Genomic DNA, 27,676 nt, shown 5'->3' on the forward strand with positions numbered 1-27,676 from the left:
AACAAAAGAAAGAAAAGAGAACCAAAGGCGAAGCTAGCAGCTGTGGTTATTATGTTTTGATTGCCAAAAGTGAACCAGCCAAGCAAAGATCTGAGGGAAGAAGGTTCCAGGTAGAGGAAAGCGCAAATTCAGGGACTGTATGGTCGAAATGAATGGGTGTGTTTAGGCAATGAATAATCAGAGGCCAGTATTGTTGAGTTGGGAGAGGAGCAACACTAGCAGAGCTTAAGAACATGAGGCTTAGAGCCACGGTATAGAGTTTAGCTGTTAAAATTTGCGGAACTCAAGGACCCTAGTAAGCAAGAGTGAGAGAAACTGGATAGCTGGCTAAATCACGAAGGCCGTTGTAGTTTGGGTTAACATTTTTGAATTTTAGTGCAGTGGGAAATTAATGAAAGGCTTTAAGTAAATTAGTGACATACTTCTGTTTCAGCTAGTGAAGGACTTGCATGTGGAACAAGAATGGAAACAGGATGAGCAGTTAGAAGGCCATATTACTCAGGATTTCACTCATGATTTGGCTCTCTGTTTGTCTGTTGTTGGTGTATAAGAATGCTTGTGATTTTTGTACATTGATTTTGTATCCTGAGACTTTGCTGAAGTTGCTTATCAACTTAAGGAGATTTTGGGCTGAGACAATGGGGTTTTCTAGATATACAATTACGTCGTCTGCAAACAGGGACAATTTGACTTCCTCTTTTCCTAATTGAATACCCTTTATTTCCTTCTCCTGCCTAATTGCCCTGGCCAGAACTTCCAACACTATGTTGAAAAGGAGTGGTGAGAGAGGGCATCCCTGTCTTGTGCCAGTTTTCAAAGGGAATGCTTCCAGTTTTTGCCCATTCAGTATGATACTGGCTGTGGGTTTGTCATAGATAGCTCTTATTATTTTGAGATATGTCCCGTCAATACCTAATTTATTGAGAGTTTTTGGCATGAAGTGTTGTTGAATTTTGTCAAAGGCCTTTTCTGCATCTATTGAGATAATCATGTGGTTTTTGTCTTTGGTTCTCTTTATATGCTGGATTACATTTATTGATTTGTGTATATTGAACCAGCCTTGCATCCCAGGGATGAAGCCCACTTGATCATGGTGGATCATGAGTGAACTCCCATTCACAATTGCTTCAAAGAGAATAAAATACCTAGGAATCCAACTTACAAGGGATGTGAAGGACCTCTTCAAGGAGAACTACAAACCACTGCTCAAGGAAATAAAAGAGGATACAAACAAATGGAAGAACTTTCCATGCTCGTGGGTAGGAAGAATCAATATCGTGAAAATGGCCATACTGCCCAAGGTAATTTACAGATTCAATGCCATCCCCATCAAGCTACCAATGACTTTCTTCACAGAATTGGAAAAAACTACTTTAAAGTTCATATGGAACCAAAAAAGAGCCCGCATCACCAAGTCAATCCTAAGACAAAAGAACAAAGCTGGAGGCATCACACTACCTGACTTCAAACTATACTACAAGGCTACAGTAACCAAAACAGCATGGTACTGGTACCAAAACAGAGATATAGATCAATGGAACAGAACAGAGCCCTCAGAAATAACGCCGCATATCTACAACTATCTGATCTTTGACAAACCTCAGAAAAACAAGCAATGGGGAAAGGATTCCCTATTTAATAAATGGTGCTGGGAAAACTGGCTAGCCATATGTAGAAAGCTGAAACTGGATCCCTTCCTTACACCTTATACAAAAATTAATTCAAGATGGATTAAAGACTTAAACGTTAGACCGAAAACCATAAAAACCCTAGAAGAAAACCTAGGCATTACCATTCAGGACATAGGCCTGGGCAAGGACTTCATGTCTAAAACACCAAAAGCAATGGCAACAAAAGCCAAAATTGACAAATGGGATCTAATTAAACTAAAGAGCTTCTGCACAGCAAAACAACCATCAGAGTGAATAGGCAACCTACAAAATGGGAGAAAATTTTCGCAACCTACTCATCTGACAAAGGGCTAATATCCAGAATCTACAATGAACTCAAACAAATTTACAAGAAAAAAACAACCCCATCAAAAAGTGGGTGAAGGACATGAACAGACACTTCTCAAAAGAAGACATTTATGCTGCCAAAAAACACATGAAAAAATGCTCACCATCACTGGCCATCAGAGAAATGCAAATCAAAACCGCAATGACATACCATCTCACACCAGTTAGAATGGCAATCATTAAAAAGTCAGGAAACAACAGGTGCTGGAGAGGATGTGGAGAAATAGGAACACTTTTACACTGTTGGTGGGACTGTCAACTAGTTCAACCATTGTGGAAGTCAGTGTGGCGATTCCTCAGGGATCTAGAACTAGAAATACCATTTGACCCAGCCATCCCATTACTGGGTATATACCCAAAGGACTATAAATCATGCTGCTATAAAGACACATGCACACGTATGTTTATTGCGGCATTATTCACAATAGCAAAGACTTGGAACCAACCCAAATATCCAACGATGATAGACTGGATTAAGAAAATGTGGCACATATACACCATGGAATACTATGCAGCCATAAAAAATGATGAGTTCATGTCCTTTGTAGGGACATGGATGAAATTGTAAATCATCATTCTCAGTAAACTATCGCAAGAACAAAAAACCAAACACCGCATATTCTAACTCATAGGTGGGAATTGAACAATGAGAACACATGGACACAGGAAGGGGAATCTCACACTCTAGGGCCTGTTGTGGGTGGGGGGACGGGGGAGGGATAGCATTGGGAGATATACCTAATGGTAGATGACGAGTTAGTGGGTGCAGCACACCAGCATGGCACATGTATACATATGTAACTAACCTGCACATTGTGCGCATGTACCCTAAAACTTAAAGTATAATACTAATAAATTAAAAAAAAAGAAGGCCATATTAGGAGTTCTAGTGAACGTGATAGTGCTGAAAGCAAAATTATAATGGTAAAGATGGAAAAAATTAAGCAGAGTGAAGATACTACGTTGCTTACAAAAGCCAGTTTTTAAAAAAAATACTCTACTGATGGTATTTGACCTCAAGATACTAAAATGCATCTTTTCAAAAAATATTAAGTGCATTACATGTACAGAAAGTAATTTAAAGTAGTGCACTAAAAATAAATCTTATTCCTTTCTCTCAATTTTAATATTTCCTCTCAGGAATGTGCTAAATTGGTTCATGTCTTTATTAAAACTTCCTGCCTAAGAAGATGTTATCATCATCTTACGGACCCCTGAACGTAGAAGTTTGCATTGAAGAGTTCACATGCATCTCCAATTTATCAACTTTAACTTCATCTTAATTAAATCAAGATTTCTTTATTTTCCCCCTGCTGTTTTAATGAGAATATATTCTGCTTTCTGAAATACGATAAAAATTATATGAACACAAATCCATTATAAACTCTCTAATTTTTAAAGGAAAGATACACTTTGATATTAATTGTTTTCAAAAATAAAGCTCCTGTGAAGGAACATGAAACACAGCTTTTTACATTCTTACCAGAAGAGTTTCAAATCAAAACGATGTTTTCATTACTTCAACATAGACTAGCAATTGATTCTGTCATATTGTAACTGAAGTACCTACTGTGTGTCAAAATATTATTTTTCTCTTCTCAATTGGTGAAGCTAAAATAAAAAGAAATTTGGTAAAACTCCAATTTTCCATAGAAATTCTTAGTGCTTATCCATTTTGTATTGGTTCTCATAAATGTTTCTTCTGTTTTACCCTTTCTTACTAAGAATATACATCCAAAAATAGTTCATTCCCTTAGAAGACAGAATACTGACATCTCAAGATGTTTTCATGATGGCAGTGGCTATAATGACCCGTATACTACAGAAATGTCCACATGGTTAGAAGCCATTGAGAGTACTGGTGGCAAGTAGAGAGCAAGTGTTTGGTCATGGAGAGGTAAGCACACCTGGATGTTCTTGGGTTAGATTCCAGGTGTCAAAGCAGGGTTAATTTCCACAACTTCTGTAACTCCTCAGAGTTTTAGGTCACAGAAAGGTAAATATAGTGATGTGAGTCAGTTTCAAAGATCTGCGTTCACTTCCAGGTGCTGACTGCTTCTGGAAAGGACTACCAAAATTGCAATTAACTAGAGGCTGTTACCAGATACGGACTAAATATAGCCTATAGGATGGCCCAAGAATGTCAATTACCAGAACAGAATAACAAAATACACTGAATTCTTACCTTTGTAATGTAATGGACAACTGGGTCTGATTATGGGCTATAGCCCATCTTCTAAGGTTACTTTGGTCTTGACACCTCCACAGCTCACCAAACCCTTCCGTGGTTTGGTAAGGAGGGACCCCAGATGTCCTCTCTAGCTGTTACTTGTGAACATGTATTTGGTATCCAGTTACTTCAAAAAAGCATAGTCTTACTTTTGAAAAACCTGTGCCACAATGTGTAACTTTAACATAGTCAGTATATTAGTAAAACAAAAGCTAAATTTTTGAGAACCAGGAAATTTGTTTTACATGCATAATGTCACTTACATTCACAATATCTTTGTACAATGAAGGAAAGACTGGAACTCAAGCAGTCTGAGTCCAGAACACAAACTCTGGAAAATGTACAGAGTGATGGACCAGTGGTTTGTTAGGCACACTGTTATTTTATCATCATCGTCGTTATAACTGTCAAGTAGTATGTGCCTATGCGTTAAGCAATCAAAGCACAACTTTATGTTTGTCCTGTATCATCACTGTTAAACTTATTCAAGAGTTTAATCTCCTGCTTTTGGGAGAAAAAAACGAATGTGGTTTTGCACTCATACTTAGCTAACAGATAATCTTACAGTCATCATGAGTTATAAAAACACAGCGCCTTACAGATTTACTGAAAATCTGTTCTGAAATTCCCTTGAGTTGCCTGGATGTCTTTTGCCTATGCTTGTAACTCTCCAAGGTTCCTACAAATCCAACATTCCTATTTGACTTCTTATTGCTAAGGTCCCTCTCCTCCTGTAATCACCTGTTAAATAGGACACTATAGACCCTATGTCAGCTCGTTCTCTCAAATATCTCATATCTGGTCTTTGGGAATCATACTTTATTTTCCTTGACATACTCTGATATATACAAGTAGAATACAACTCAGTCATCTCTATCCTGCTTTTTCAGGTTGCCTTAAACCAGCACTCCCCAGCCTTTTTGGCACCAGGGACTGGTTTTGTAAGAGATATTTTTTCCACGGATGGAGTGGAGGTGGGTGGTATGGTTCTGAGATGAAACTGTTCCACTTCCACCACAAATCATCAGGCATTACATTCTCACAAGGGAGGTACAACCTAGATCCTTTGCATGCACAGTTCACAATAGGGTTTGCCCTCCTCTGAGAATCTAATGCCACTGTTGATCTTACAGGAGGTGGAGCTCAAGCAGTAATGCTCTCTGGCCTTCCATTCACCTCCTGTAGTGTGTCCTGGTTCCTAACAGGCCACAGACCAGTACCAGTTCATGGCCCAAGTGTTGGGAACCCCTGCTTTAAAGTCTTTTAGTCTCAGGGCATGCATCAGTCCACTGTATCTTCTAACTGCAGGGGACACCTTTCAGGGTCCTCAAGTGGGCTCATGGAACCGCACTTCTCCTTGAAAGGAAGGGAACAATCTCACCCCTGCCTCCACTAAAACACCTATAGAGGTTCCTCAAAGCAAAGAAATAGATGTCCCCAAATAATTTTATTTGATAAATTCTGCCCCATTCTTTGCACTGTCTCCACTCTTTTATGTCTTGAAAATGAGCCAGGGCAACCCAGAGTCATAGAATCTATTCTCAGCCATTTCCTTAGTAAACCCAATTTATAGTGGTGTATCTCATTCTTTCTTTCATACTTGACATCAATTGCTATGGCATCAAATTAAAAAATAAAATAGTAGGAGTCCTAATCTAACATCCTAAATTATAAGTGAGCATCCACTATGTTGTAGACACAATGCTCCTTGTCCTTGGCACAATTTACAACCTACCCACTACACTTTTAGCTAAAATGAGATTAAGTGCCCTCTTCAGTGAACTATCACTTATCACTCACACACTAGACAGTATGTACTATGCTACTTGATAGGTCTTTTCACATGAATAGAACATAGTCCCTATCATCTAAAGAAATTACACACTAGCAAAACAATTTAAAAAGTAAAGAATATTTTAAATTACAAGAGATTAATATTATAACAGGAGATAACAAATGCTTTTGAAATATATAGAAAGTATACATCCCAGCATTGTAGCCAAGGGAAAATGATTGAGAGGAGGAAACTATATACAGAAAAGGTGTCCTGAAAAAGTATTGCCTATAGAATATATATGAATTGGGCAACAGGTGAAGAATGGGAAAAGAGCAAACCAGGCAGGGTATAGCAGACTCTGTTGCTTACAAACCCAATGTTCTTTCCCTTTCTTTTTCCCTCTTAACAAATTCCAGATTTTCTCAGACACCCACTCCTCCCGTATACACCATGTACCTCAGAAGAAGTAAATTTTATCCCCAGATTCAGGAGTGACTCTGATTGGTCTAAGATGGGGTTTCTCAATTATGGCACTTCTGACATTTGGTGCTGGATAATTCTGTGTTTAAGCAGGCAGTGGGAGAAGAGAAGCTGTCCCATATACTATAAAATGTTTAGCAGCAGGGTGTTACCACCCACTAGATGACAGTAGCACCCAACACATTCCCCCAACAACCCACCCTGCACACCTCAACTTGTGACAACCAAAAATATCTTCAGACACTGATAAATGTCTGCTGGGGAGCAAAATATGTCCCCTCACCTCGAGTCACAGGTCCAAGGATAATTTCAATGGTTCTACAATGAGCATGTAACCAAACTCTGACTCTTTTCATTCTTCCTATCTCTGTTCTGTGTATTGCTGTGATGCCTGGAACTGCTACAGCCATCTTGCTTCAGCTTGAAGAAAAAGGTAGTTAACAAAGATAATGGAAGAAAAGTAGAAAGAATCCAAGACCTTGATGATCTTGTTAAGTGGATTCTTCGTTGTAGGAACTGTCCTGAATGTCCTGATACATGAAATAATATATTTCTTGTCTAATACAGTTTGTTTTGAGGTTTTCACAAATTGCAGCACAGAGATGTTTAGCTAGTACAAGAAGAAACAGGCATGTGCCCCATTCTGAGATTAAGAGAGTAGGGTACAATTAAGGAACTTCAAGTAATTCAGTATGGCTGGTGTATGAAAACTTAAAAGACTACATGAAGAAAGATCAAGTATATGACAGCGATTAGAGATGAAAATACTGTATGCAATGATAAGTAGTCGTTGGGAGATACTGAAGGTTTAAGTAGGATCAGAATTGGTTTTTAAAACACAGGTCAAGTTTTGAATGCTAGATGAGAAAAGCAAGACTGAAGTCAGAAATCAGAATTAGGAGGCAATTGCAGTAGTAAATGTGAGAATAGAAGGGGCTTTCTTTACTTCCACTTCACAAAAATAGTTTGCTTTTTAGTTTTTCTTCACTGCATTCAAAGTTAAATGATCAAATTTCTGCTTTCTAATCCTTCTGAAACAATGGTTTCTCATTTGAGGAACATGTCTCATTTATAGTTAGCTAATACACCACCAGTTAAAACCAAAAAGGATACTTCTATTTTTAGACTTTCAAGTAAAACAGATTTCTACATACAGGAATCTGACTTTGATCTTTACAATTCTACCAATACAATAGTCTTTTTATCACACAATAATTATATCAAGACTTTCATAAAGCTAGAGTAACACCCATGTGGGCCTCTCATGCATAGTGACCATATGTAGGGAATGAGCTGTGAGATGAGAACAGGGTACAAACACCGGGTCTTGTTCCAGATGGTTGAGTATGCTGAGGTCTACCTATTAGTTAAGTGGGATATTTTTACAGTCTATTTTCCCAATTAGTTATGGAGTTGTATGCAAAATCTTTAAATGGTTTAGAGCAGAACAACTTTTTGCCATAAAGTTAAATTAGGACTATTCAGAAGTTTCTACCATAAAGATTTGTTTATGAACTTTTTAAATTATTAATTATTTAATTGACAAACAAAAATTATATGCACCTATGGAGTACAACATAATATTCTGAAATATGTATACAATAAAGAATGGCTAAATCAAGTTGATTAATATATGCATTACCTCACATACCTATCCTTATTGGTGATAAAACAATATCTACTCTTGTAGTGATTTACAAGTATACTATACACTGTTAAATATCATCACCATGTTATACAATAGATCCCTTGAACTTATTCTCCTAATGGAAATTTTGTATCCTTCAATCAACATTTCCCCAACCCACTCCCAACTCCTAGTTCCTGGTAACCACCATTCTACTCTTTGCTCCTATGAGTTCCACACTTTAAGATTCCACCTCTAAGTAAGATCATGCAGTATTTGTCTTTCTGTGCCTGGTTTATTTCACATAATATAAGATCCTCCAACTCCATCTATATGATCTCAAATTACAGAGTTTCTGTCTTTTTTAGGGCTGAATAGTATTCCATTGTGTATATATACCACATTTTCTTTATTCATTCATCTGCATAAGGACACTTAAGTTGTTTCTATCTCTTGTCTATTGTGAATAATGCTGTAATGGATATAAGAGTGCAGATATCTCTTCAACATACTGATTTTAATTTCTTTGGATATATACCCAGAACTTGGGCTTATGAATCATATGGTAATTCTATTTTTAGTTTTTTGAAGAACCTCCATATGTTTTTTCATAATGGCTCTACTAATTTCCATTCCCACCAACAATGTACAAGAGATCCCCTTTCTCCACATCATCAACACTTATTTCTAATCTGCTTAATGATAGCTGTTCTAACAGATGTGAGGTGATGGTTCGTGGTTTTGATCTGCATTACACTGATGATTAGTGATGTCGAGCATTGTTTTTCATTTGCCTGTTGGTAATTGCATGTCTGCCTTTGCCCATTTTCAATAGGGTTATTTGCTTTCTTGTTGTTGAGTTGTTTGAGCTTTTATATATTTTAGATACTAGGCTTTCATCACATGTAGAATTTGCAAATGTTTTCTCCAAATCTGTGGGCTGCCTCTTTACTCTGTTGGTTGTTTCCTTTGGCTTACAGAAACTTCTGGTTTAGTGTAATCTCATTTGTCTATTTTGATTTTTCTACCCGTGCTTTTGAGGTCATCTCCAAAAAATTATTGCCTAAAGCAAAGATTTTTAATACTTTGAGCAATGAAACTTAATGGAGGTTTTTCCCTTTTCTTTTAGTATTTTTACAGCTTCAGAATTTTTAAGTTTACAATTCATTTTTAGTTGATTTCTGTATATGATATGAGATGATAGTCTAATTTTATTTCTCTGCATGTGAATATTCAGTTCTCCCAGCACCGTTTATTGAATAAACTTTCCTTTCTCCACTGTGTGTCCTTGTTATCTTTATCAAAAATCAATTTTAGTGTAATCCATAAATTTATTTCTGGGCTCTCAATTCTTCTCTAGTGGTCTATGTGTCTGTGTTTATGCCACTACGGTGCTGTTTTGGTTACTATAGCTTTGTAGTACATTTTTAGTTAGGTAGTTTGATGGCCATATCTTTCTTTTTGGGTTTTTTGTTGTTTATTTGAAGGGATTTTTTGTTTTGTTTTGCTCAAAATTGCTTTGACTGGTAGGGGTATGATGTGGTTTGGCTGTGCCTCCATCCAAATCTCATCTTGAATTCCCACGTGTTGTGCAAGGGACCTGGTGGGAGGTAATTGAATCATGGGGGCAGGTCTTTTCCATGCTGTTCTCGTGATAGTTAATAAGTCTCATGAGATCTGACGATTTTAAAAATGGGAGTTTCCCTGCACAAGCTCTTTTTGCCTCCTGCCATCCATGTAAGATGTGACTTGCTCCTCCTTGCCTTCCACCATGATCGAGAGGCCTCCTCAGCCACTTGGAACTGTCAGTTCATTAAACCCTTTTTCCTGTATAAATTACCCAGTCTTTATCAGCAGCGTAAAAATGGACTGACACAGGGCATCTGTGGATTCCTATTAATTTTAGGATTTTTTTCTATTTATGTGAAAAATGTCATTGGAATTTTCATAGAAATTGCATTGAATCACTATCACTTTGGGTAGTATTGCCATTTTAACAATTTTAATTGTTCCAATTCATGAACACAGGATATGTTTCCATTTATTTGTGTCTTCAATTTCTTTTGTCAAAGATTTATAGTTTTCAGTGTATAGGTCTTTCATATCCTTGGTTAAATTTATTCCTAATTACAGATTCTCCTTAACTTAAGATGGGGTTACATCCCAATAAACCAATCATAAATTAAAGATATTATAAATTAAAATGCATTTAATACTCCTAACCTATCGAAGAGAATAGCTTAGCCTTGTCTAACTTAAATGTGCTCAGAAGACATATATTAGCCTATAGCGGAACAAAATATCATTTAACACAAAGCCTATTTTATAATAAAGTGTCAAATATCTCATGTAATTTATTGAATATTATATGAAATGTGAAAAATAGAATGCTTGTATGGGTACTCAAAGTACAGTTTCTAGTGCATATGTATCACATTTGTAGCATTCTAAGGTTGAAAATTTATAAGTCAAACCATCTGAAGGACCATCTGTATTTTATTTCTTTGTATCTATGGTAAATGAGGTTGATTTCTTGATTTTTTTCAAGCAGTATGTTGTTAGTATATAGAAATGCTAGTAGTTTTTGTGTTGGCTTTGCATATTACAAATTTACTGGATTTATTTATTAGTTCTAACAGATTTTGGTGGAGTTGTTAGGGTTTTTTATATATATAATTTTGTCATCTGTAAAGAGAACTTAACATCTTGCTTTGCAATGTGAATATGGTTGATTTCTTTGTCTTGGCTAACTGCTCTTTGAGGACTTCCAGTACTATGTTAAATAAAACTGATGAGAGTGGACTTTGTCTTGTTCCTGTCTTAGAAGAAAAGCTTTCCATTTTTCATCATTGAGTATAATGTTAGTTGTGTGCTTGTCATTTATGGCCTTTAGTATGTTCAAGTGCATTCATTCTATACCTAATTTGTTGAAAACGTTTTATTGGAACGTTGGATGCTGAATTTTGTGAAGTGTCTTTTTGTATCTACTGAGATGATCATATGGTTTTTGTCCTGAATTCTGCTATTATGGTTATCACATTGATTGATTTGCATGTGTTGATTTTCCTTGCATCTCTGGAATATATCCCAGCTGATCATGGTGAATGATCTTTTAATGTGTTGAATTCAGTTAGCTAGTATTTGGCTGAGGATTTTTACATCTATTTTCATTAGAGATATTGGCCTGTTTCCTTTTCTTATAGTGTCCTTATCTGACTTTGGTATAAAGGAAAAGCTGGCTCAAAAAATGAGTTTAGAAGTTTTTTACTTCATTTTTAGAAAAGGCTGAGTAGAGGTTAGTATTAGTTCTTTAAATATTCAATATAATTCAATAGTGAAACAAGCAGGTGCTGGACTTTTCTCTGATGAGAGACTTTTTATTAGAGATTCAGTCTCCTTACTTGTTATTGGTTTGTTCAGATTTTGTAATTCTTCCTGAATCAGTTTTGGTATACTACATTTTTCTAGAAATTTATCCATTTCTTGTAGGTTATACAATTTGTGGGTGTATAATTGTTCATATTTATCTCTTATAACCCTTTATATTTATGTGATATCAATTGAAAGGTCTCCGTTTTCATTTCTAGTTTTCATCTTTTATTTTTTCTTAGTCTAGCTAAAGATTTATTGATTTTGTCTCTTCGAAAGCAAACTCTTATTTTTGTTGATTTTATCTATTTTTTGTCTCTTTTTCATTTATTTTTACTCTGATCTTTCTATTTCTTTTCTTCTAATAACCTTGGGCTTAGTTTGTTTTTTTTATAGGTCCCTAAGTGGTTATGCAAATTTTGATAGTAAATTGCTGATGGTAAAATTAAACATGCTGTATAGGCTATCAGAAATATACTAATTTATAATTTTCTTTTTATCAGAGATAGGTTAGTCTATATATCTCTGGTACTGTTTTACATGGTATATTTGTGCAGGCACTTTTTCCTGCTGAAATTTGCTCTTATTTTCTCTCTCTCATAATGCTGATAACACTGAAATTCCACTCACAAATGTATCTTAGTTCATTTTAGAACCAATGTTATGGAAGTAAAAGAATGTATATTAGGAATTATTTAATACTTAATCTTTTTCCTCTCTTTAATCAAGAATGAAACTGAATAATTTACCATGTTAAAGAGGAAGTACCATGAAACTGTGATCAATATCTCTTTGATATTTAGTACCTTTTCATTGGCTTTTGTTTTGTTTTTGCTTTTGTGTTAAAACTGTTCTACTGTTTGCAGCCCTTTTCTAATGTCCTAACTGACTTATTGATTTTATTCTGTAGTTTAAAAAATTAAAGCTGCTGCATTAACTGGCTTTTAAATTCATTTTTAGCTTTTGGCTGAAAGAGGTAACTGATATGTGTGTGCACCTACCCCATGGGAATGGCTAGAAAGAATGTCCAAAAGGGTTTGGTGATGGTTATATCAGACAGGGATACTCACATCAGAAGCAGTTGTGAAGAATGTCTGATGCAGACATATATGTGCATGTTTATAAGGATCTAATCTTTCACCAATGAGCAGGTGATGGGTGTAAGTAATGTTTTTAAATCCCTGTGTACCACAATGGAAACATGAATTATCCTGTTATCATAGTGCTCCAGAAAGCAAGGGACTTCTTAGATCATGTGTTACATCCTTTGAAAAATTTAGAATTAGTTCTTAGAGAAGGGCTTCTAGGGCTTGTTCAAAGTTTAGATTTCTTTGGCCATAAGCATTTCTCCATTTTCCATGTCACTGACTTTGATTAAGTAGCACTTCTAAAAATTATGCTACATTTACATTTGATCAACTTCATCTTATTAGTTCTAAATATTCAAAAGTAAAACCAATGTCCTTTAATTTTTTAAGAACTAAAGCTATCTTTTTAATTCAAAGACCTAAATCATAATTTTTAATATAAATAAATTAAGCAATTTATTTGCCCAAAAACCCATCATTGTTATTAAAAGTGTCTATACTTCTATCTTAAACATCCTACTATCCAAACTATGGTAGAACGTTTTTGTTTGTTTATGAGCAAATTACTATTTTGATGTGGAAACACTAAAATTTTTAAATATAAACTGATAATTTCCCCACCCCACCCCACCCCCAGAAAATGCTCACATCTTTGGAAAACTATTCCATTTCTGGTAGTCTATCCTAAGAAAATAATACAAAATTAGGGAAAGATGTATATTTCAAAGAGGAAAATGGAAAACAACCTAAATGTCTAGCAATGTGGGAATAGTTAATTAAGCTAGTTTTCCATTTAATAAAACCTTATGCAAATTCTGCCTGTTCTATTCAGTACTGATGGCAAATCCTAGTATACAGTAGGCACTCAAGATGTATCTGTTGAATAAATAAATGAATGTTTCACCCATTAGCTTTATAATTAGGAACACTAACTAAATGGCAAAAATGCTTCTGATGCAAAGCACAGAATTTAGCAAAAATGTAGACACAGAAATATATCTATTATTTGGCTATACTCTTTCTTTCTCTTTTTCCCTTCCTGATGTCCATTTATTCTACTTCTTTTAGCCTTTGTAATCGCAAGAGCAAGCCATCTTAATTATACCAGGCAAAGGGGCTCTAGCTTATAACTGACATAGAACTCATGCTGTGGCAATGGTTTTAAAAAAGTATGTAGGTTTACCTTTAGCCTCAAAATGAAAAACATGTCATTTTTGAATACAAGTCTAACTTGAAAGGTCTTATAGCCAAAATTATATTTTTTATTTATTTTTTTATTTTTAAATTTTTTATTATTATACCTTAAGTTTTAGGGTACATGTGCACAATGTGCAGGTTAGTTACATATGTATACATGTGCCATGCTGGTGCGCTGCACCCAATAACTCGTCATCTAGCATTAGGTATATCTCCCAATGCTATCCCTCCCCCCTCCTCCCACCCACAACAGGCCCCAGAGTGTGAGGTTCCCCTTCCTGTGTCCATGTGTTCTCATTGTTCAATTCCCACCTATGAGTTAGAATATGCGGTGTTTGGTTTTTTGTTCTTGCGATAGTTTGCTGAGAATGATGATTTACAATTTCATCCATGTCCCTACAAAGGATGTGAACTCATCATTTTTTATGGCTGCATAGTATTCCATGGTGTATATGTGCCACATTTTCTTAATCCAGCCTATCATTGTTGGACATTTGGGTTGGTTCCAAGTCTTTGCTATTGTGAATAATGCCGCAATAAACATACGTGTGCATGTGTCTTTATAGCAGCATGATTTATAGTCCTTTGGGTATATACCCAGTAATGGGATGGCTGGGTCAAATGGTATTTCTAGTTCTAGATCCCTGAGGAATCGCCACACTGACTTCCACAATGGTTGAACTAGTTGACAGTCCCACCAACAGTGTAAAAGTGTTCCTATTTCTCCACATCCTCTCCAGCACCTGTTGTTTCCTGACTTTTTAATGATTGCCATTCTAACTGGTGTGAGATGGTATCCCATTGTGGTTTTGATTTGCATTTCTTTGATGGCCAGTGATGGTGAGCATTTTTTCATGTGTTTTTTGGCAGCATAAATGTCTTCTTTTGAGAAGTGTCTGTTCATGTCCTTTGCCCACTTGTTGATGGGGTTGTTTGTTTTTTTCTTGTAAATTTGTTTGAGTTCATTGCATCACCAAGTCAATCCTAAGACAAAAGAACAAAGCTGGAGGCATCACACTACCTGACTTCAAACTATACTACAAGGCTACAGTAACCAAAACAGCATGGTACTGGTACCAAAACAGAGATATAGATCAATGGAACAGAACAGAGCCCTCAGAAATAACGCCGCATATCTACAACTATCTGATCTTTGACAAACCTCAGAAAAACAAGCAATGGGGAAAGGATTCCCTATTTAATATATGGTGCTGGGAAAACTGGCTAGCCATATGTAGAAAGCTGAAACTGGATCCCTTCCTTACACCTTATACAAAAATAAATTCAAGATGGATTAAAGACTTAAACATTAGACCTAAAACCATAAAAACCCTAGAAGAAAACCTAGGCATTACCATTCAGGACATAGGCATGGGCAAGGACTTCATGTTTAAAACACCAAAAGCAATGGCAACAAAAGCCAAAATTGACAAATGGGATCTAATTAAACTAAAGAGCTTCTGCACCGCAAAAGAAACTACCATCAGAGTGAACAGGCAACCTACAAAATGGGAGAAAATTTTCGCAACCTACTTATCTGACAAAGGGCTTATATCCAGAATCTGCAATGAACTCAAATAATATTTTTAATTAGAAAAATGTTAAAGAGTGATAAGTATAAAGACGATAAATAGAAACAATTATGACAAAAATTTTAAAAGTCAGATGAGGATTAAATTGGTCCATAAAATGGACACTAAATTTGGGGTAGAAGCAGGAAAATAGATATTCAGTTATTGGCAAACATTTCTATAAAGAAAGCATTCACAATTTTTCACTCACCCAGGCCACATGCGTACCACATTGACAGAGAAGACTGTCCCAGAAACAATGTATTAAAATCCTTCTATTGTTTTAAAACGTACATCATTTAGCAAAGAGGTTATTCATGATGTGAAATGAATACTTTATGTGTAGAAGTGGATAGGACCTGATGGTGGAAGAAAGTCTGGTGCTAGATAAGGATATTTTGCAGTGATGTGACCTCATGTGTATAATAATGTTGCTTTTCTGTCATTACAATAAATCCTCACTAAACATCCTGGATAGGTTCTCAGAAATTGTAACATTAAGCAAAATGAAGTATAAGAAAACCAATTTCACCATAGCCTAAATGACGTCAACAAGAATTAAAGTTTCTATGGCATATTTTGGTCACAAAAACATCACCAAACTTCCACTTCTTTTTTTTTTGGCGCAGTGGGTGGGGGTGGTGTGTGGTGGGGAGGCGGGTTTCACGTGGATTTTTTTTTTTTTTTACTTTTTTAACATTTTATTTTAGGCTCAGGGATAAATGTGGAAGTTTGTTATATAGGTAAACTCATATCACAAGGGGTTTGTTATACAGATTACTTCGTCACACACTTACTAAGCCTAGTGCCTAATTGTTATTTTTTTCTAATCCTCTCCCTCCTCCCACCCTCCATTCTCAAGTAGGCCCCAGTGTGTGCTGTTCCTCTCTTTGTATCTATGAGTTCTCATCATTTTTTCCCACTTGTGAGAATATGCTGTATTTGGTTTTCTGTTCCTGCATTAGTTTGCTAAGGATAATGGCAGTCAGCTCCATCTGTGTTCCTACAAAAGACATAATCTCATTTTTTATGGCTACATAATATTCCACAGTGTATATGTACCACATTTTCTTTATCTAATCTGTCATTGATGGGCATTTAGACTGATTCCATGTTTTTGCTATTGGGAATAGTACTGCAATGAACATTCATGTGCATGTATCTTTACAATATAATTACTTCTATTTCTCTAGGTATATATCCAGTAATGGGACAGCAGGGTTGAATGGTTGTTCTATTATTAGCTCTTTGAGGAATCACCACACTGCTTCCCACAATGGTTGAACTAATTTACACTCCCACCAACAGTGTATAAGCATTCCTTTTTCTCTAGAGCATCACCAGCATCTGTTATTTTTTGACTTTTTAGTAACAGTCTTCTTGACTGGTCTGAGATGCTATCTCATTGTGGTTTTGATTTGCCTTTCTCTAATAATCAGTGATATAGAGCTTTTTTCCCATATTCTTGTGGGCCACATGTATGTCTTATTTATAAAAGTGTTCATGTCCTTTGACCACTTTTTAATGGGGTTTTTTGTTTCTTTCTTGTAAATTTATTTAAGTTCCTTATAGATGCTGGATATTACACCTTTGTCAGATGCATAGTTTGCAAAAATACTCTCCCGTTCTTTAGGTTGTCTGTTTACTCTGTTGGTAGTTTCTGCTGCAGTGCAGAAGCTTTTATGTTTAATTAGATCCCATTTGTCAATTTTTACTTTTGTTGCAATTGCTTTCCATGTCTTCATCATGAAATCTTCACTCATTCCTCTGGCCAGAATAGTGTTGTCAAGTTTGTCTTTCAGGATTTTTATAGTTTTGGGTTTTATATTTAAGTTTTTAATTCATCTTGAGTTGATTTTTGTATGTGATGTAAGGAAGGGGTCTGGTTTCAAGCTTCTGCATATGGCTAGCTAGTTATCCCAGCACTACTTATTCAATAGGGAGTCCTTTCCCCATTGCTCATCAAGACCAAAACACTTCTAATATTAAACATTGAAATAAATATGGGCTACACATACATTTAAGAAATATTAATTTGAAATGTAAGATAACTATTTACCCAATCATTCCAGTTCAGGGTCTTGGGTGTCCAGTGCCTACCCCAGCAGCTCAGAGTACCAGGAAAGAACCAACTCTGGACAGGATGACATCCCATCACAGGGCACACAATCACACACATACGCTTGCCCAGATGGGGACAATTTAATATGCCAATTCATCTAATGTGCACATGCACATCTTTGGGATACAGAAGGAAACCAAAGTAGCCAGAGAAAACCCATGTGGACATGGGAAGAACATGCAAACACCACACAGACAGTGGCTCCAGCCAGGAATCCATTTTTTTTCTCATCACTGTACAAAACGGCATGTAACAAAATGACATTATTCAAGAACCTTCAGTGTATGTTTAGAATCGGAGATTTATAAGAAGAGAGTCCAGGTATCCTTAGCACACAGCATGCTACCTGACATATTCTGAATTTCATCAATCCTAAGACTCCACAGAGAATAAACTGAATCATATTTCATGTAATTGTAAGAAACAATAGTGCTAAAGATTTAGTTATGGCATGCCATCACAGGTAATCAAAATTGTATAAATGTTACAATGTGGAGGGAAATGTATGTCTTAAAAGTTCATTATGGCAGTAGGAATTCCAGAAATATGTGTATGAACCACATACCATAGATATCCTTACAGTACTTCTAGACTTCTATTTTACTTTTTTGTTTGTTTTGGTTGGTAACAGCAAAGATACACTATATAATGTCCTCTAACTCCTCAAAGACCATTGAAATTATGCAAGTTCAAAGGTGAGAAGAATGATAGAGAGAATGTAGTCCATACGCTTACTCAATAAAAGTGAAAACTCAGGCTTATAGAGGTTAGATGACTTGTTGAAAGACCCAACTCTGTTACATCATGTGCCAATCAAAAAATTCCTAACTCAAAGGATACATGCTTGAGGGGATGGATACCCCATTCTCCATGAGATGTGCTTATTTCACATTGTGTGCCTATATCAAACATTTCATGTACCCCACAAATATATACACCTACTATGTACACATAAAAATTGAAAATAAAAATAATTTTTAATGCCTAAGACGAAAGCTTTTTTAAATAATTAACTTTTAGCACCAACAATTGGAATAACCCATGTCAAAGGATACTCATATTTATTAATAACTAAAACATATCTCTATTATTCTATTAAAATAGTACTATGAGTTATTAAATCAGAGATTTATTTCTTATTCTGTTTAATTATTACTTACATATTACCTGTCTCCCTGTATAGGCCCTTTGTCAAATTTTCCTACAAACATGAAACATGACAGAATTTGATTGTATTATTCCAGTAGTGCCATGATTAAGGAATCATTTTATAAATAATGTATTTTCTTGTTTTTCCTCCCACTAAATATTCATTAAACCAAGCATCAGTATACTTACTCATGTTCCACCTATGTTTTAAAATTGAGTTTTTGGAATGACTGTTTTGATTTATTATCATATAACTGTAGTCTAATAGTTTTATCTTAATTCTTTCCTCTGCTGACGGAAGTGGCCATATCTATAAACTAAGCAATTTGTTCACTAAGCTGTCAGCAGTGATGTAAAGATTCTTGCCAAGGGAAGTTTTAGGCACAGCTGTAGAAAATGCAAGTTTCATTTAAGTAAGTTTCATGAGTCTAAAACCACAAATTCCATTGAGATGAGTCTTTGGCCTTTGAATTTCATTTGGTATATCACATTCACACAGTTCAAAAAGAAATACCAAACTCTGGGGAGCCCATGAGTTTTGTAAGCCTTCTAGGAGTTGCTTATTTTACTCCATTTGGTTAATTCTACCTAAAAGAAAGAATTTATCTATAGGCCATCTTCAAAATAATGTATGCCTTGTGGGCAAGTCATTCCATGATGTCACATTTTCATGCAAGTGAAAAGTGTTTAAGATAAATATCAAGAATTGTGTGAGAGGGAATATGCTGAACACAAGGAGTGGCTAAGAGATTGGTTCATTTGGAAAATGGCAGAAGTGCCAGTTGGCAGAAGTGGAGGAGGGAAATTTGTATGACAATTATAGAATTCTCTTCGATGATCTGGAAAAACTAAGATGTGTGAACTAAACATACTCCTGATAATCCTTTGTGTCATTTCCCATTTTATGATAAAATAAATTATTCTTTCATAACGTGTTTTTCTGTAAACATGATCTGCTTATAAAAGCTTTCCTTACTACAATGTTACCTAATTATTTGCCAGTTTGTATATTTTAATTTCCAAGATATGATAATCTGCATTTACTTGATACAGTGAGAGGGAACTAATTTTTTTTTGTCCTGTATGATTATCCAGTTGTCAGGCTATTCTCTGAATAATCCAGACTTTCTTTACTAATTTGAAATGATATTTATAACACGAGCACACACAAAACCATTTTAGGAATCTCCATTATGTCCCATCTGTACCTTCAGTACCAGAAACACACTGTTTCAATATCATTATACTTGTTAGTAATATCTAGTAGTTCAAATATTCACCTTAAGTTTCAGAAGAATTGCTTCTTCTCATATTGCATCTTCTCAGATAAAGTTTTGAATCATCTTGTCAATTTATAAAAATAGTCCTTCTGAAAATTTACTTGGAAATACTTTAAATTTGTATGTTAATTTAGTCCAAACTGGAATCTCATTTTTTGAAACATCTTTTATGGTATATTAAGGTTTTGTTAGATATATGTACTACTCAGTTAAGTTCATTTCTATATTTTTTCTAATATAAGTCAAATTTTCTCCACTATATTTTACAAATGGTTGTATATTACCAATAGGAAAGCTTATAAAGAATCTACTATGAACCAATAATTACACCAGGCACTGAAGATGGAAAAAAAGAGAAGAAAAAGGAGGAACAAGCAGAAGGAACAGTGCTAATTCAAGGAGCTTATGTTTAGGTGGGTGAAGCTAGCAAGTAAATTAATGATAAAATCAGATTGTTACTAATAAGGCATAAGACAGAGGGCATGATGGTGAGCTGCAACTGTCATGACCATCTATTCATCATATTTGCTGTCTATATAGGTTTTTATTTCCTGAAACAATTCGGTTGAATCATTCATATGAGAAAATTAGCTTATTCTAGCTAGTGATTAGGTACCATTTTTCTTGCCATAGAGAGGCTAATTACTTGCCCAATATTACTTCACTGAATTACTATGAATCTATTATATATCTGACATTTTGGTAGGCAATAGGGATAAAATAGAGACTAAAAAATGATAAAATCATGTATTCACATAGTTTACAATATATCTGGTCAAATATAAAACACTTTTTTTGAAGACAATATTGTCTGGGCTCAAGCATATGAATATGAATGGTTACACACACACACACACAAAAACACACTATAAAGAAATAAAATGTCATATATAAGGAAATCATCTCACCTTCCTTTCAAGAACCTGTAACAAAGACATATTAACTATGCTGATGTAGGCTGAATAATGTCCCTTGCTCCCCCTAAAACGTTTAGACATCCTAATCCCTGGAACCTGTAAATATGTTAATTTAAGTGGTAAAAAAAAAAAAGACTTTGCATTGGGATTAAGTTGTGGATTTTGGGATTGGGAGATTATTCCAGTTTATCTGAGTGGTCCCAATATAATCACAGGGCCTTTATAAAATAAAGGAGGTCACAGCCAGCGAGAAGACAATGTGACAACAAAAGCAGAGGAAGAGAAGATGTGATGGCAGGGGGAGGGGTCAGAGTGATGCAAGGAAGGGGCCAGAAGCCAATAAATGCAGATGGTATCTAGAATCTTTAAAAGGCAAGGAAATGGAATCTCTCCTAGTGTCTCCAGAAGGAGTACAGCTGGGTCAACCTATTTAAAACTTCAGACCTTTAGAACCCTAAGATTATAAATTTGAATTGTTTTAAGCCAGCCACCAAACCCATGGTAATTTGTTACAGCCATAATAGAAAACTTAATACAGCTGATAAGCTGATAGATTCACACTCCTCAGTATAACATTCACAGCTATCTCTCAAATAATCATAGTGCAACTTTTTAGCCTTATCTCTTATGGCAGCCTAAGTTGGTCCATTCAAAGCAGCAATTCAATCAGTGTCATCTCCTTTTGGCCTTCTATACATTTTCTTACTTAGCTCCAATTCTAGTCATGGACTATTTCCTTTTCTATGAAATTCATGCCCATTGCCTGCTTAAAGCCAAATCTCTAAGTTCAATTTATTCCACCAATTTTAATCTCTCCCAGTAAAGTGGTATCTAAGTAGTACTTTAGCTTTATAAACCCAATATCATGCTCAGTAATAATTTTTAAGTCATTTTAAGTATCCAATCTGCTGCTCTACTAGATTATAACCTTCAAAGGAACAGGGAATATATGTGCTTTTGGTTTTTAATCATTTTGGCAGGGCCTCCCAAATTTCTCACATAATTGCGTGCACAGAAAATACTAGAATTTGCACAGCACACTTGAGTAAATGCCTGATGTTGTTCCTGGCCACATTTCTGGCTACCCCAGGACCTGTCCAAAGGCTCTGTTACTCAGAACATGGAAGCTGGGAAACCGTTCTAGGTACTTAGCACCATGCAACTCATTTAACTGGGGTTCAATATATGTTTGCTAACTTATCTTGTTAACCAGAAATAATAAAACTATTGGCATTTTTAAAAGCAGATATATATGGCTGTCAGAAAAAAATAGCAATACTCTATACTTTCATAGAACTATGATTTATAATGTGTTCAACACACATGCGTTTTAAGTTTATTTGACTATCACAAGAACCCTGTGAGATAAGAATGTAGGCATTATTACTGTCATTTTATAAATGAAGAAACTAAGACTTTCAGGGACAAATTACTTTCCAAAGCCGTCAAATAGAAAAACCAGGACTGGAAACTACACCTTCTAATCCCACATTTATTGGTTTATTTTTCCCATGATGATTTCAGGCCCTTAAAGCTAGTAATAGTGATTCTAAAACCCAGGTTAAAATTTCAGTGAACTCATTCATTTGAAATGGCTTTTGAACACAAACAAAACTTTTATGTTTCATAGTATGAGGCCACTTGGGTCTTTCTCCTAAGTGATAAAAATGATAAAACATGCCATTTTGTCAATTTCTGGTACTATTTAATGGTTTTTGTATTAGAATAAAAAATAAATCTTAAAGGTAAAAATATCTTAGAATACAAGATTTTAAGTTTTACAGCTAACTTGCTGAGGCAGCAAATGGAAGCCCCATTGGGAAAGTACTACAAGGTAGATTAAGATAAGAGAATGACTCAAATAGAGAAACCATATGCATTATGAAAAATGCTTGGGGGTCTGCATGGCTGGAGGATAAAGAAGACATATACCTCTCCACCCTCAAGGAATATGAACAGCTGAATTCTTTTATTCTTATATTACCTATTGAAGTCAGTGAGTTCCTCCAGGAGGAATCATCAAGAAAGCTGCATACTTAGAGTGGATAGCAGTGAGCTATCTATTACTTCTCTTTTCAGACATAAAATGAAAAAAATGTAATTTATTTAAATTAGGGGGAGATAATATGGTAACTTACCATAAGCAATATGTGTGCCTACTTAGAAGAATAGCAGTATCATTCTGGGTGCCCTCCGGAGCCACATAAATGCAAAAGAAGAAAATAATTCACCATGGTCTTTGTTAATTCTCTCTGTCACTCAATTATTGTTAATTTAATAAGACCATTCCTTTAAATGAATGATTCTTCAGGAAGCATGAGTGTGGTAGGGAGGTTAGCTGTGTGCCAAAGATTAGAAAGCTTCCTTTTCAGAGTTCTCCCTTCGTTCATTCCAACATACCTGGTTAAAGCTGTTTTCCGTACCTGCTATATTTCATGCTAGATTTTGTGAGTGATTACTTTTAACATGAAAATGACTCGATGAAGCAATAAGGAGGATGCTGGAAAGAAATTTGAGATTGACTTTGGAAGAGGATATTTGGCTGCGCCTCTTACTGGCTGTGTGATGTTGAGCAAGTTATTTAGCTGCCATTAAATCTTAGGTTCACATCTAGAAAATGGACGATAAAAAATCATACCTACCCACTGTATGGTTGTGAGATTCTTTCTTACAAGATGATTCATTTAAAGTGTTCACTGTAGTGTTTAGCACCCCTCAAACTTCCTCAGTCAGGGTTTCTCTGCTAAATTATTTTCAGAAAACAGATCTCTCCATGTTTTAAACCAGTACAATACCTTAGAGTTTGTGGGTGAAAAAAATTCATTTTTAGACCAGGGATTCAGTTGCAGTAGATATGTAATGCTATATATCAACTGAATTCCTGGGTCTAGTGTTTGTGTGTGTGTGTGTGTGTGTGTGTGTGTGTGACAGAGAAAGAGAGAGAGGTTAGTTAAGCAGTAGCTTATTGGAATCCACTTTTTGAAAATAATAATGACTAGCTAAAAAAAACATGGATCAAAATAAGAACCTTAGGTTTAATATTTTTAACATAGATCAAAATTTATGTTTGAGCTTTTATTTATTCAGTGATAGAATAAAATATTGCTTTGTAGTAATACCTGCAGTTATAAAGAGATAGCTAGATAATCACTTTCTAATACAATATACATTTTTCACTCCCTAGTATTAAAGCATAAGCATTAATCCTTAAAATAAGACAATGGAATTCAAAAATATCAAGAGAAACAATAGCCCTCATTTATAAAGGAATTGTCATTACCTAGACAGTCTATCTTATTTAATCTCGTAACATTCCCATGAAACCATCACTATCATTACCTCTTTCTACACATGAGAAGGGGTTACTTTATTCACTGGATGTTTCACAGTTAGGGACTGGCAGAGCCCAAATTCAAACCGACGTCTAACTACAAAGATCTAATTCATAAGCACTATTGTCTGTTATCTCAAATATAAATACAAATTTAAAGCTAAAGGAAAAGATTATTTAAAAGTCATGAAGGACAATAGAGAGAAAATGGAGAATCAAACTCGAGAATCTATTCTGGCCTCTCCCAAAACAGTCTCACTAAAGTCACAGTGGAGTCGGATCAACTCAGCTCTAACTCCTAATAGCACTATGACCCTGCATAAGTCACTCCACCTTTTTGAGCCTAAATGTTCTCATGAGCCCAATGAGAACAGTTACTTCTTTTTGCAGTTGAGGTAAAGAAAATATGAATTCTATAGAGCCTGGTACATTGTAGGTGTTCGATAAACAGTAGCTACTGTAATTAGCACTGCATCCCCGGCTCAAAGAGCTCCTGTGTTTTCAGCCTACTTGAAATCTATATATAATTCTGGAGAATACTTCAAAATTTAATGTAATATTATGATATTCACAGAACTTTTACATTTTGGTAAGGAGACAAAAAATTTTATAAATACATTTTTGGGGTATATTTTTAATGATATCTGCTTGTATTAATGTTTATAAGTATTATTCCAGGTTAACACTACAGACAAGAAAAATTTCTAACTGTGTTTTGAAGAAATAGTGTAATTCTTTTGAGACAACCAACAAAGGCTCATAAAGCATGACAGGCAGAGGGAAAAAGTTATCTTCCAACCTGTATGCAGATGCCTCCATTCTGTTTCCCGCCATCATCAAAAACAAAAGCCACATTTCTGTGATGATACTGAAGCAGAACAACCGTCACTGTATGGCAACAGTCTTGAGCTAGGAAGGATGCAACATGAGGAGAACAGCAAAAATGAGGAGCAAAAAGAGAAATCAATAAAAAGCCATCTGCTTATAATATGTAGCTGGAACCAGCTGATATAAGCACATTTTTAAAGATGTGATGAAATTTTTCCTTGTGGTCTTTTAACCCTGAAAATGAATGTTCTGTGTGGGGATAGGATATTTGAGACCCAGGCCATCTTCACTAGCTGTTCTCTAAACACACAGGGCTGAAACTGAACAGTGATGGTACTTTAGCACCATGGTCTAGATTTATTCTGTAATACCATTACAAGAAATGTTATAATGCTGAAAAAGAAGTTTGAATCTTCTCATTTCTCATCCCCATCCATACCTAGTAATAAACACAAAACTGATTTGTAAAAATAGTATTTCTACCTATGTGTGAATGTACATAAAAATATATTTTCTAATTCCAAAGCAAATAAAACTTTGGAAAATATCAACCTAAGAGAGTCACAAAAGAATTTAAAAAACAATTAGAAATGGAATTTTAAAAAGAAGCATCCAAATAAATTCCTTAAAAACTGTGGCAAACCGACAAAAAAAAATCTGCTCTCCAAAGTTTAGAAAATGAACATGTGGTCTTTTTCCCACGGCAAGAATATCTGGCATGTGAAAGTTATTTATATTAAAATCTCTGAGTGATCTCGTGTTTATTTTTTATGTTTAATTTATTTCAAGTGTTTTCAGTAGGAGTTTCCTCAAACTACCATTAGAGGGCATGAAAGAATAACGTGCAGACCAAAGTCAAACAGCCCCCAAACATAACTCTGAAGAAAAGAGCTACCATTTATATTTGGTTTCAACAGAAAACTTTACAAAACAATTAATAATTGCAATAATTTGTATGTAAGAAGTTTTAATGAAAACAGCCATCTATAAAGAAATGAAGGTGGTGCTGATAGTTATTTCATGTGTAAAAGACAGAAGCAAATAAGTAAAGTTTTAAGAGATATACCTTGATAATCTCAAAATTAGCCTTTTCCAGTTATCAATCATAGCAAACATGGTGAACAAATAAGAGAAATAAAGTAAGTGAGTAAGCAACTGAGGGGGGATTGGTGGGGGTCAGGGAGTATGAGAGAAACACACATAGAATGAGAGAAGGAAGATCTGATCTCCAACTTTTAACTATGAGATGTGAAAAAATATATATATTAAATAAAAAATTCAGGAATATATTTCTCTTTGAAAAGCATAGGATCAATTTTGTGTCTTCAAAGTCTACCCCTACCTAGCTGGCCTCTCTTTGGTTTTCTTACACAACTTCCTTCTTACCTAGGGGCAACGGCAACAAAAACTGGATCAAAGATGGAGTGGATTTCAAATATGCTAAAGTAACCTAAATCTCCCAATTCTTTAAATCACTTAATTCAAAGGATTTTAAGTGTATACTCTGTTCTTAAATGCCATGCTCAAAACATGCAAAATAAATGGATCCATATCCAATTAGGATTATATTGTCAAATAAATGTTAATAAAGCTAGTACCAACCTAGGTAATATATTTTTAGCTCATGGGAAAAAATTTACAGCTTACATTTCAGATCAATATAAAATTATTTCTTATATGGATGCCTCCTTTGCAGCAATCATTCTTACCTTTATTGAATTCCAGGATAAATTTACAGTATCAATTCCTTTCTTTAATTTACAAAATGATAAAATCCCAAGATTGCCTTCAAACAGAAGGAACACAGCCTCAATATGTTTCTATTACACTATGAAGAATGTTAAGACTCCCTATAGAGCACTTTGAGTTAACTCCTATAAATTTTCTGCTTAAATTTTCAAACAGGGGGAACTAGGGATATACACAAGAACATAAACTCACCTTTCAGTGATGGTTCTGTCCTGGTCTATATTGCTGAAAGGCATAAATAAGGCCATAAAGGAATTGGAATTATACTAAACAGTATCTCAGACTCTGCACTCTGTTTGTAAACACAGACCTCTGGAAAGTGCACAGAGACAGATGGAAAAAATATTCTCAACTCTCTGAGATCAGAGGAAGGCACTTAGCAAGTCATCTACCCCATAGGACCCATTCTGACTGACTGAAAATGTATCTGAAAAAGTTCAACAGCTATAAATAAAATAGGTAGCAAACACATATGCTAGACACACCTCTTATTACTTACTTTAATTTTCTACTTGTATTATGTGAATAAAATCATATAAAAGTTAAAACATTTTGCAATGTGATCCTTTGTCTTAACTTTTGCAACAAAAATTTAAGATATATCTTTGTTAGTAGTTTCTGTTTTTAAGTACAGAAAACAGGGCCAAGTAGCTAAGAGAAGATGAGGGGTTCCATTATATAGATTAGAAAATAAATAAAAACTTTCTTTCTATGATCCAAGTAGAGCCACACCTATAAGGTCCCTAAACTTCTGTGTTCATTTTTCTCATAGCTATTGTCATCAAGTATTATAATTGTATTTTTATTAATTTGTCTCCTCCTTAAGATTTTAAGTTATTTAATGGTAGAAACTGTATTTCAAGAACAGAAGGTGTCACAGGAAAATTTTTTGATACATGTTTGGTGTATTAATCTGTTGAGAAAAGACTCAACAGCCACTTAA

The 27,676-nt window shown here is 35.0% G+C and overlaps 1 long non-coding RNA gene across 2 annotated transcripts in view; it reads right to left on the minus strand.

Annotated features, from left to right (window-relative positions):
• The window catches only part of LOC129397456 (uncharacterized), a 596,722-nt gene that overhangs the window by 322,475 nt on the left and 246,571 nt on the right, over positions 1 to 27,676 (minus strand). The gene's annotated exons all lie outside the window — the stretch shown is intronic.

Source organism: Pan paniscus, chromosome 2 (genome assembly GCF_029289425.2).
Source record: "Pan paniscus chromosome 2, NHGRI_mPanPan1-v2.0_pri, whole genome shotgun sequence".
Taxonomy (NCBI): Eukaryota; Metazoa; Chordata; class Mammalia; order Primates; family Hominidae; genus Pan; species Pan paniscus.